Genomic DNA, 13004 nt, shown 5'->3' with positions numbered 1-13004 from the left:
GCTTTGGCTCCATCTCTTCATTCTTTCTGGAGTTATTTCTCAACTGATCTCCGGTAGCATATTTGGCACCTACTGACCTCGGGAGTTCATCTTTTAGTGTCTTGTCTTTGCCTTTTCATACTGTTCATGGGAAAAGTCCGTCTAGTCAAGGTTATGGTTTTTCCAGTACTCATGTATGGATGTGAGAGTTGGACTATAAAGAAAGCTGAGCGCTGAAGAATTGATGCTTTTGAACTGTGGTGTTGGAGTAGACTCTTGAGAGTCCCTTGGTCTGCAAGGAGATCCAACCAGTCCATCCTAAAGGAAATCAATCCTGAATATTCATTGGAAGGACTGATGCTGAAGCTGAAACTTCAATACTTCAGCCACCTGATGCAAAGAGCTGACTCATTTGAAAAGACCCTGATGCTGGGAAAGATAGGCCAGAGGAGAAGGGGATGACAGACAATGAGATGGTTGGATGGCATCACCGACTCAATGGACATGAGTTTGAGTAAACTCCAGGAGTTGGTGATGGACAGGGAGGCCTGGGTGCTGCAGTCCATGGGGTCGCAAAGAGTCGGACAGGTCTGAGCGACTGAACTGACTGACTGACTGACCAAGACTGAATCAGTACTGGAATTCTAGCTAGAGCAATTAGGCAAGACAAAGAAATAGAAGGCATCCAAATTTCCTATGGAAAGATGAGCTTAGGTTTACCTTCTTTTGATACAATTTCTCTTGGATATATACCAAGATAAATGTGCTATTCAGTTCTGTTACCAACCAGCAGTATTTATGGTGAAAATTATCTGTGATTGGTGAGTTACATCTGGACTGAGAGGACTAAGGAAACACATATATATCTCTCTAAGGATATACATTACTGCTCATTGTTTCACTAGCACAAAATTTGTAGGGAAATAGACCTCCAGCTCCCCTTTATGGCATCTCTTCTAACTCAGTGCACCCTTTGTGCAGGGGTTAGAAGCTGCATGCATGGGCTGTTATTTCATGTAGTTACTGTTTGAAATTTATGAATGCTCTGAGTCTCTCTGTGTGATTGATTAAGGGTCTGGGAAGCAGCAACTGGATATTTTAAAGACTCTGGATAAAGATGTGTTTTTTATCATACTGACATGCTATATTTCCAGTGCTAAGTCCTTCCAAAGAGCTAAGTGAAATTGCTGATAAGATGACTACCTGTTGTGTCCTGTGAGTTTGAATGTTATTTTGAACCCAGTGCTACTGATGATCATTCTGGAAGAGGAGGGGAGAGGGAGGCGGGCAGAGGGAGGACGACAGGGCACCCCCTGCCATCCCCTCTCCTCCCACCCTCAGTCCCTCCCAGCATCAGGGTCTTTTCACACAAGTCAGCTCTTCGCATCAGGTGGCCAAAGCATTGGAGTTTCAGCTTCAGCCTATAATTTTGTACTCAATATTTGAAGAGATAATAGAAAAGTTTTCAAAGCTGATGAACACATCAAGCCACAGATTCAGAAGATGTATGAACCATAAGCAGAATAAATACAAGAAAACCATTCATAGGTATATCCTTGGAAAACTGGTTAAAATTGTTTGTTTGTTTGTTTTCCCTTGAGACTTTCCTATACTGGAGTGGACTTCATCTGTTTATGCAGAGATGAGGGAAATGTTAAGGGAAAATCTAAAAAGTAGCCAGAGGATAAAAAATGCATATTATTTTCCAAGGAATGAAAATAAGCTGACTTTTTAACCAAAAACAATGAAAGCAAGGAGTGATATCTTTAGAGAGATGAAACAAACAAACTGCCAACCTATAATTTTGTACTCAACAAAAATATTCTTCAAAAATAAAGGCATAATATGTTTTCAGGTAAGGGTAAACTGAGAGAGTATGTCTCTAGAAGATGTCTGTGGAACATAAAATTATATTAAGTAAATATATTCAACAACAGAAATTATTCAGTCTGGGGCATTGAAGGGGAGATGTCTGAAGGCAGGAAATGAAAGGGGAGTGAACAGGAGGGAGACAAAGCATGTAAAGTAAGACACACAGCAAGAGAGTAGACATGTAAGGACAAGAGTTGGAAAGATAGAGCAGGTGATTTAAGAAGCTTTGGGAATGTTTCTGGAAGATTTCGTTTTTCATCTGGAGTGATTACATACACGAACAATTTTTCAAATCTTTTATCTCTGACCTAAATATTAATACTTGATTGGCCAAAAAGTTTGAGTCTTCCCACAACGTCTTAGGGAAAAACCCAAATGAACTTTTAGCCAACCCAGTACGTTGTCCATCAGTTTTAAATAATCTCTTCTATACTGGAAAACATTTTTTCCTGGCTGTGTGTAGATAATTCATCTTAAATGACTCTATAAAAAGTTGATTCTCCTGTGAAATTCTTGATTGACTTAAGTTTTAAAGAAGTACTTTAAAATTCTAATCCAAGCCAACATATTTTAAAAAAATGAAGCTGAATACAGAATGTCATTATCAGTAATCAGTTCTCAAAAGTAGATTTAGAACATGTGCATGCTTAGTCACTCTAGTTGTGTCTGACTCTGCTACCCTATGAACTGCAGTCTACCAGGCTCCTCTGTCCATGCTTTTCTTCAGCCAAGAATCCTGGAGTGGATTGCCATTTCCTCCTCCAGGGGATCTTCCTAATCCAGGGACTAAACCCTCATCTGAATGTCTTATGCATTGGCAAGTGGATTCTTTATCACTAGCGCCACCTGGGAAACCCTGCTTTAGAACAATCTTTGCTTTTAAAGGGCTTCCCCGGTGGCTCAGATGGTAAAGAATCTGCCTGCAACGTGGGAGACCTGGGTTCAATCCCTGGGTTGGGAAGATCCCCTGGAGAAGGGAAAGGCTACCTACTCCAGTATTCTTGCCTGGAGAATTCCACGGACAGATGAGCCTGGCAGGCTATAGTCCATGGGGTTGTAGAGTCAGACACGACTGAGCGTAAACTTTCACTTTATTATTGATCACCTTGCTTAAAGAAAAAAAATCACATCCTCAGGCCTTTCCTGATCTATTTAAAATAATTTTCCCACTTTAACTCCAATCATTCTTGTTATTCCCAGTACTCAGCATGATTTTCATTTTTTGTCATTATATCACCATTATATCATGTTTGTTTATTGTTTATATTCTTGTCCAGAATGCAAGTTCCATTTATACCTGCATTTTCAGCATTTGGAGCAGTGGCTAACACACATTAGACACTCAGAAAATATTTCTTGAATGAATGAACAAATGAATGTTCAGGCCAACAGGGAGTACAAATAATTAAGAGAAAAAGGTCTTCGAAGATGTATGAGTTTGTTCTCTCAGTAAAAATTTAGTGCATGCTCTATATTGTATATGGGATTATTTCAGTCCATGTTCTATTTTCTTGAAATTAGGTGGTCAACTTTCGTATATTCTGATCCATAGAAAAGGCCACAGCCCTATTCCAGCCTCCATTTTACCTGAACATATCAATTCTTCCTTAATTTTTCTTACTCCATCCCTTCACTGTGCCCGAATTTCTCAGCTGAAATGCTGGATGTAAACATATAAACATGCAAGTAAGCTCTCTTGATGTGTTATAATTAAATAGAACCTGGCTATTGGAAAGTGAAGTAATGTGAGTTTTGAGCTTGTGTGTTGCAGGCAGATGAACCATTTTGTTCCTTATTGTTCTTTAATTCTAGTTTCTTCATCTGAAAACTTGGGGTAATGTTTACTTCTAGAGTTCTTGGGAATAAATAAGATTTGTATATAATGTGCTCATAGTACTTTCTTAATCAGTGATATATCAAAACAGGAAGTCTTTTGCTTCCTGTTCAGAACTGTCCTTTATAGAATTTTAAAGGACTTTCGGGGAAAGGAAATTTGGAGAGCAATGAGATTGTTTGTCTTACCACAGGTGAAGAAGAAAGGAGGCTTGTGATATTTTGGCAGAAGTCTGGTGATGGTAGGGGTCAGAACATGTGTGCAGTCAGATGACTGTCTTGATTCCCAGAGTGAAGACTCTTGATACCATGAGTAAGGGGTGGCTGATGCCCCCTCACTGCCCTGCTTGCTGGCACGTGGTGTCCCTTGGCTTGTAAAGCCTAGGCAGGGTATAGTGTCATCCAAACATTCTTTCTTAACTTTTTAAATTGAGTTGTACCATATATGTGAAGCAGTACATATAGTCTAAATGATTTCTTACATAAATCCTCAGTGAATTTTCACAGACTGAACATAATCATACAACTACTACTTAAAAGCACAAAAAGTGACAAGTTTCCCTCAAGCCCCCTACTTCGTGTCCCATTTTAGTTACTGCTTCTGTCTTTTGCCCCCATCAAAGGTCGCCACTATCCATGGATTATAGTTTTATCTATTTTTGAACTTCATAGAACTATAGGCATATTTGTCTCATTTATTTCACTTGAGGTTTTGTTTGTGAGATTTACGTATGTCATTATATGTAATTGTAATTCGTTTATTCACGTTGCTGTATAGTATTACATTAAGACTATACATTGTATATACTGTATGATAAGAATATAATTAAAGTAATACATATTATACAGTATGTTTGTAACCTTTACAGCAGAATGACATTTTGACAGTTCTTTGCTTTGCTTGAGCCTCAAAGACAAATAGATTGTAATTTAGACCTAAAATATGTAATAGTCTTTTAATTGTTCCTTGGACTTCCCTGGTAGCTCAGATGGTAAAGCGTCTGCCTACAATGCAGGAGACCCAGGTTCGATCCCTGGGTTGGGAAGATTCCCTGGAGAAGGAAATGGCAACCCACTCCAGTATTCTTGCCTGGAAAATCCCATGGACGGAGGAGCCTGGTTGGCTACTGTCCATGGGGTCACAAAGAGTCAGACACGTCTAAGCGACTTCACTTCACTTTATTAGATTTTAATAAAGGATTGCTATAAGAATTTTAGTAAAATTTTAATAAATCTTAGATTTCTTTCTTTACTTCATTTGATATATTAATGTTCTAAATTATGTGATATTAAAATTGAATGGAGTATTTAAATGAATTAACATATCACAACACCCTTATGGCAGAAAGTGAAGAGGTAAAAAGCCTCTTGATGAAAGTGAAAGAGGAGAGTGAAAAAGTTGGCTTAAAGCTCAACATTCAGAAAACGAAGATCATGGCATCTGGTCCCATCACTTCATGGCAAATAGATGGGGAAACAGTGGAAACAGTGTCAGATTTTATTTGGGGGGGGTCTCCAAAATCACTGCAGATGGTGATTACAGCCATGAAATTAAAAGACGCTTACTGCTTGGAAGAAAAGTTATGACCAACCTAGATAGAATATTGAAAAGCAGAGATAATACTTTGCCAGCAAAGGTCCATCTAGTCAAGGCTATGGTTTTTCCAGTGGTCATGTATGGATGTGAGAGTTGGACTGTGAAGGAAGCTGAGCGCCGAAGAATTGAAGCTTATGAGCTGTGATGTTGGAGAAGACTCTTGAGAGTCCCTTGGACTGCAAGGAGATCCAACCCATCCATCCTAAAGGAGACCAGTCCTGGGTATTCATTGGAAGGACTGATGCTGAGGCTGAAACTCCAATACTTTGGCCACCTCATGCAGAGAGTTGACTCATTGGAAAAGACCCTGATGCTGGGAGGGATTGGGGGCAGGAAGAGAAGGGGACGACAGAGGATGAGATGGCTGGATGGCATCACCGATTCAATGCACATGAGTTTGGGTGAACTCTGGGAGTTGGTGATGGACAGGGAGGCCTGGCGTGCTGTGATTCATGGGGTCACAAAGAGTCAGATATGACTGAGTGACAGAACTGAACTGCACTGAACTGAACTGATCTTGACAAATGGCTGAGCTTTCTCTGCTTGGATATCAGATGGTGCATGCTCCTGAGTTTTAATCCTGATGCTGCTCCTTCATAGTTGAATGATTGTGGGCAAATTCTTAACCTCTCTGTGCCCCATTGTCCTGGTTTATCAGTTATTTCCAGCCTTGGCAATAGGAAAACACTACAGGGGACCTGACCGCCAATCTCTTCCCCTGTAGTATTGAGAGATGAACTGAAAAATCAGTAGATGTTAGTGTTACACATCCTGTCAAAAAAGTATGCTCAGGGTACAGTAATATTAAAAGGAAATTTTCAACGTAGGCTTGAATGGTGAGAAGGGTTGATGAGAGGGGCTTCGTGGAGCAGATGACTGTTAGTTGAAAGAATTTGTATTGATTATTCCCAGTTATGCTCCCAGAACAATATAAAACAGTTTCACTCTTCTGTATAACAGCTGTTCACCTTATCAAATTCCAAAAGGATAGATGGGTTTTCTATGTAGAGGATCATAGAAAACCCTAAAGACTCCACCAGAAAATTACTAGAGCTAATCAATGAATATAGTGAAGTTGCAGGATATAAAATTAACACACAGAAATCCCTTGCATTCCTATACACTAACAATGAGAAAACAGAAAGAGAAATTAAGGAAACAATTCTATTCACCATTGCAACAAAAAGAATAAAATACTTAGGAATATACCTACCTAAAGAAACAAAATACCTATATATAGAAAACTATAAAATACTGGTGAAAGAAATCAAAGAGGACACAAATAGATGGAGAAATATACCGTGTTCATGGATCAGAAGAATCAATATAGTGAAAATGATTATACTACCCAAAGCAATCTATAGATTCAGTGTAATCCCTATCAAGCTACCAATGGTATTTTCCAGAGAACTAGAACAAATAATCTCACAATTTGTATGGAAAAACAAAAAACCTCGAATAGCCAAAGCAATCTTGAGAAAGAAGAATGGAACTGGAGGAATCAACCTGCCTGACTTCAGTCTCTACTATAAAGCCACAGTCATCAAGACAGTATGGTACTAGCACAAAGACAGAAATATAGATCAATGGAACAAAACAGAAAGCCCAGAGATAAATTCACACACCTATGGACATCTTATCTTTGAGAAAGGAGGCAAGAATATACAATGGAGAAAAGACAATCTCTTTAACAAGTGGTTCTGGGAAAACTGGTCTACCACTTGTAAAAGAATGAAGCTAGAACACTTTCTAACACCATACACAAAAATAAACTCAAAATGGATTAAAGATCTAAACGTAAGACCAGAAAATATTAAACTCGAGAGGAAAACATAGGCAAAACACTCTCCGACATAAACCACAGCAGGATCCTCTATGACCCACCTCCCAGAATATTGTAAATAAAAGCAAGAATAAGCAAATGGGACCTAATTAAAATTAAAAGCTTCTGTGCAACAAAGAAAACTATAAGCAAGGTGAAAAGACAGCCTTCAGAATGGGAGAAAATAATAGCAAATGAAGTAACTGACAAACAACTAATATCAAAAATATTCAAGCAACTCCTGCAGCTCAATTCCAGAAAAATAAAAGACCCAATCAAAAATGTGCCAAAGAACTAAACAGACATTTCTCCAAAAAAGACATACAGATGACTAACAAACACATAAAAAGATGCTCAACATTACTCATTATCAGAGAAATGCAAATCAAAACCACAATGAGGTACCATTTCACGCCAGTCAGAATGGCTGTGATCCAAAAGTCTACAAGCAATACATGCTGGAGAGGGTGTGGAGAAAAGGGAACCCTCTTACATTGTTGGTGGGAATGCAAACTAGTTCAGCCACTATGGAGAACAGCATGGAGAGTCCTTAAAAAATGAAATAGAACTGCCATATGACCCAGCAATCCCACTGCTGGCCATACACACTGAGAAAACCAGAACTGAAAGAGACACGTGTACCCCAGTGTTAATCACAGCACTGTTTATAATAGCCAGGACATGGAAGCAACCTAGATATTCATCAGCAGATGAATGGATAAGAAAACTGTGGTACATATACACAATGGAGTATTACTCAGCCATTAAAAAGAATACATTTGAATCAGTTCTAATGAGGTGGATGAAACTGGAACCTATTATACAGAGTGAAGTAAGCCAGAAAGAAAAACACCAGTACAGTATACTAATGCACATATATGGAATTTAGAAAGATGGTAACGATAACCCTGTATGCGAGACAGCAAGAGTCACAGATGTATTGAACAGTCTTTTGGACTCTGTGGGAGAGGGCAAGGGCGGGATGATATGGGAGAATGGCATTGAAACATGTAAAATATCATATGTGAAACGAATCACCAGTCCTGGTTTGATGCATGATACTGGTGCACTGGGATGACCCAGAGGGATGGGATTGTGAGGGAAGTGGGAGGGGGGTTCAGGATGGGGAACACATGTACACTCATGGTGGATTCAAGTCAATGTATGGCAAAACCAATGCAATATTGTAAAGTAAAATCAATTAATTTTTACATTTTTTTTTAAAAAAGGAGTCTGCCTGCCAAGCAGGAGACCCGGGTTCAATTCCCGGAGAGGGAAATGGCAGCCCATTCCAGTGGTCTTGCCTGGGAAGTCCCATGGACAGGGGAGCCTGGTGGGCTACAGTCCACAGGGTCTCAAACAGTCAGACACAACTTAGTGACTTTGTGACTCCATGGATTGTAGCCCATCTTCTTCTGTCCAAGGAGTTCTCCAGGCGGGAATGCTGAGGTGGGTTGCCATTCCCTTCTCCAGGGGATCTTCCTGACCCAGGGCTTGAACCTGGGTCTCCTGCACTGCAGGCAGATTCTTTACCATCTGAGCCACCAGGGAAGCCCCAAACAACAACAATACTCTATTACAATAATGTAATGGATTATAGATAATTATATGGTGAAAGTGAAGTCACTCAGTCGTGTCCGACTCTTTGTGACCCCATAGACTATAGCCTATCAGGCTCCTCCGTCCATAGGATTTTCCAGGCAAGAGAACTGGAGTGGGTTGCTATTTCCTTCTCCAGGGGATCTTCCCGACCCAGGGATCGAACCCTAGCCTCCCGCATTGTAGGCAGATGCTTACTCTATTACAAAATAAAAGTAAATTAAAAAAAAAAAAGATAGATGGGGTAAGTCTATATGTTTCAGTCGCTTTAGAGAGTATTTTGCATAATTAGGCTAGAGTTTGGAAAAAACAAAATGGACCACTGAGTGATAACTTTGTAGACTCCTTTAATCCAAGAAATTATATGAGCTATAAATTATAGTTTATTTCCATTAGTTCACAGATGGCAGTTCAGCAAAATTAGAAATTTGAAATAAGTTAAAACATTTTACGTATTATTCTGTTTTAGTTCCACACCTAAGGAAAGTCATATAATATTTTTCCTGTGACTGATTTCACTCAGTATGACAGTCTCTAGGTCCATCCATGTTGCTGCAAATGGCACTATTTCATTCTTTTTAATGGACAAGTAATATTCCATTGTAGATACATACCACTTCTTTATCCATTCCTCTGTCAATGGACATTTTACAAATGAACTTACAAAACAGAAAGAGACTTACAGAGGAGTTTATGATTGCTGAGAGGAAGGGGGACTTAGAGAGTTTGGAATGGACCTGTACACACTGCTATATTTAAAATGGATAACTAACAAGGACCTATTGTATAGCATATGGAACTCTGGTCAATGTTATGTTGCAGCCTGGATGGGAGGGGAGTTTGGGGGAGAATGGATACATGTGTATGTATGGCTGAGTCCCTGTGCTGTTCATGTGAAACTTTCACAACATTGTTAATCAGCTATACCCCAATACAAAATAAAAAGTTTAAAAAAATTAAAATTAAAATATTCTAGACAGGGTATTATTGAGACTCAGCTGCAAATGACAGGAATTTTCAAAATAAGAATGACTTAAACAAGATAGTATTTTACTTACTTTTAACAGTCTGAGCAGGTAGTTCCAGGCCCCAGGATGGTGGAAGGATCTGAAGAAGCTGCTGCTAGGGACATTTCTGCTGGCATGTCATTGGCCAGAGCATAGTCACATGGCCATATCTACTTATAAGAGATACTGGAGGCAGTCTCTACTTTAGGTGGATATATATTCAGGTGTAATTTGGGAGTCATATGTCTAGAAAAGAAGACTGGAATAGATATTGGGGAACACCTCACAATGTGACAGAGTTAATTTGTTCACCACTTATATCCCAAATGCTTGTAATAGCACTTGATACAGAGTGTGCCATAGTAGGCATTCGTTAAATAGTTGTTCCATGGATGAGTGTTCTTTATTGCTCCTGTCAGACTAGATATTGATCTGGATATTTATATATACGATATACACAATAAATTATGGAAAATTTGTTCACCCTTGGTTTTTAAAAATGTTTTGCTTTTTTTTAATCTGTGTTCTTTCTTCATAATTAAGGTATCCCTAAGAGTTTTCATATAGATTTGCTATCATACAGAATCCTTTATTGCTGATGTTTCTTCTCACTAAAACTTGGAGACCTACTGAATCTCTCTCAACATGTGTCTTTTATCAGCATAGTCCTACCATGTGAATGGTGCTCAGTAAATGTTTTTAGATTGAGTAAATGAATGTTCCTGTGCTTGGTTATGTCTGACTCTTTACGACCCTATGGAGTGTAGCCCATGAGGCTTCCCCATCCATGGGATTTTCTTGACAGGAATGCTGGAGTGGGTTGCCAATCCTCCTCCAGTGGATTTTCCCAACCCAGGGATCGAACCTGCATCTCCTACAGTGCAGGTGGATTATTTACCACTGAACCACCGAGGGAAGCCCAAATGAATGTTAAATGTTAATGAATCCAAACCTTTCATCAGTTAATTTCCCTAGAAAAGTTTACAGCTGTAATACACATAAAAGAAATTCTTGGTCTTAAATCTGTTTATATTACAAGATTTTAAGAAATATTCATTCAGCTTTCAGGTGGGATGTGATTATGAGACAACTATCTGTATTTAGTTATCACTAAGTACTAATTCACTTAAGTTATTAGGTAATAGAGGCTATTGTATTTCAGCAAAAAAGGGGGCATTCTTAATGCATTTGAATCTTTTGACCTCAGATAACCAATTAACTTATAATTGTGCTTAACTCTTTGAAGAGATGATGCCATTTCTTTCTTTTCTTTCTTTCTTTACTGGAGTATAGTTGGTTCACAGTATTGTGTTAGTTTCAGGTGTACAGTACAGTTTTATTTATATTAATAGATGTGTTCCTGTATTTTCAGATTCATTGTCATTTAGGTTATCATTGAATATTGAGTAGATTTCCCTGTGCTATGTATTAGTTCCTTGTTGGTAGTCTATCTTATATATAGTAGTATGTGTATCTTACAGCATCGGACCTTGCTTCTATCAACAGTCAAATACACAACTGGGTATTATTTTTGCTTTGGCTCCATTCTTTCATTCTTTCTGGAGTTATTTCTCCACTGATCTCCAGTAGCATAGTGGGCACCTACTGACCTGCGGAGTTCCTCTTTCAGTATCCTATCATTTTGCCTTTTCATACTGTTCATGGGGTTCTTAAGGCAAGAATACTGAAGTAGTTTGCCATTCCCTTCTCCAGTGAACCACATTGTATCAGACCTCTCCACCATGACCCACCTGTCTTGGGTGGCCCCATGGGCATGGCTTAGTTTCATTGAGTTAGACAAGGCTGTGGTCCTAGTGTGATTAGATTGACTAGTTTTCTGTGATTATGGTTTCAGTGTGTTTGCCCTCTGATGCCCTCTTGCAACACCTACCATCTTAGTTGGGTTTCTCTTACCTTGGACGTGGAGTATCTCTTCACAGCTGCTCCAGCAAAGCGCAGCCGCTGCTCCTTACCTTGGATGAGGAAAATGGTCAAACAGGAGATGGTAAGAGTGAATGTTGACATTCTAAGAATCAGTGAACTAAAATGGACTGGAATGGGTGAATTTAACTCAGGTGATCATTATATCTACTACTGCGGGCAGGAATCTCTTAGAAGAAATGGAGTAGCCATCATGGTCAACAAAAGAGTCTGAAATGCAGTACTTGGATGCAATCTCAAAAACAAAAGAATGATCTCTGTTCATTTCCAAGGCAAACCATTCGGTATCACAGTAATCCAAGTCTATGCCCCAACCAGTAATGCTGAAAAAGCTGAAGTTGAACGGTTGTATGAAGACCTACAAGACCTTTTAGGACTAACACCCAAAAAAGATGTCCTTTTCATTATAGGGGACTGGAATGCAAAAGTAAAAGTCAGGAAACACCTGGAGTAACAGGCAAATTTGGCCTTGGAATACGGAATGAAGCAGGGCAAAGACTAATAGAGTTTTGCCAAGAAAATGCACTGGTCATCGCAAATACCCTCTTCCAACAACACAAGAGAAGACTCTACACATGGACATCACCAGATGGTCAACACCGAAATCAGATTGATTATATTCTTTGCAGCCACAGATGGAGAAGCTCTATACAGTCAACAAAAACATGACCAGGAGCTGCCTGTGGCTCAGATCATGAACTCCTTATTACCAAATTCAGCCTCAAATTGAAGAAAGTAGGGAAAACCGCTAGACCATTCAGGTATGACCTAAATCAAATCCTTTATGATTATACAGTGGAAGTGAGAAATATATTTAAGGGACTAGATCTGATAGACAGAGTGCCTGATGAATTATGGATGGAGGTTCATGACATTGTACAGGAGACAGGGATCAATACTATCCCCATGGAAGAGAAATGCAAAAAAGCAAAATGGCCTCTGAGGAGGCCTTACAAATAGCTGTGAAAAGATGGGAAGTGAAAAGCAAAGGAGAAAAGGAAAGATATACCCATTTGAATAAGAAAGCCTTCCTCAGCGATCAATGCAAAGAAATAAAGGAAAACAATAGAATGGGAAAGACTGGACATCTCTTCAAGAAAATTAGAGATACCAAGGGAACATTTCATGCAAAAATGGGCTCAATAAAGGACAGAAATGGTAGGGCCCTAACAGCAGCAGAAGATATTAAGAAGAGGTGGCAAGAATACATAGAAGAACTGTATAAAAAAGATCTTCATGACTCAGATAATCACAATGGTATGATCACTCACCTAGAGCCAGATATCCTGGAATGTGAAGTCAAGTGGGCCTTAGAAAGCATCACTACGAACAAAGCTAATGGAGGTGATGGAAT

General features: G+C 39.2%; 1 protein-coding gene and 1 non-coding gene across 4 annotated transcripts in view; both read left to right on the top strand.

Annotated features, from left to right (window-relative positions):
- PRKAA2 (protein kinase AMP-activated catalytic subunit alpha 2) overlaps positions 1 to 13004 on the top strand; it is an 81898-nt gene that overhangs the window by 19442 nt on the left and 49452 nt on the right. The window lies entirely within an intron of this gene.
- Positions 4659 to 4730, top strand: TRNAC-ACA. The gene has a single exon. It is a non-coding gene; the product is annotated as a tRNA-Cys (tRNA).

This window comes from Oryx dammah, unplaced genomic scaffold (assembly GCF_014754425.2).
Source record: "Oryx dammah isolate SB20612 unplaced genomic scaffold, SCBI_Odam_1.1 HiC_scaffold_28, whole genome shotgun sequence".
NCBI lineage: Eukaryota > Metazoa > Chordata > Mammalia > Artiodactyla > Bovidae > Oryx > Oryx dammah.
Note: the sequence above shows the minus strand (reverse complement) of the source record. Positions and strands in the feature narration are given on the sequence as shown.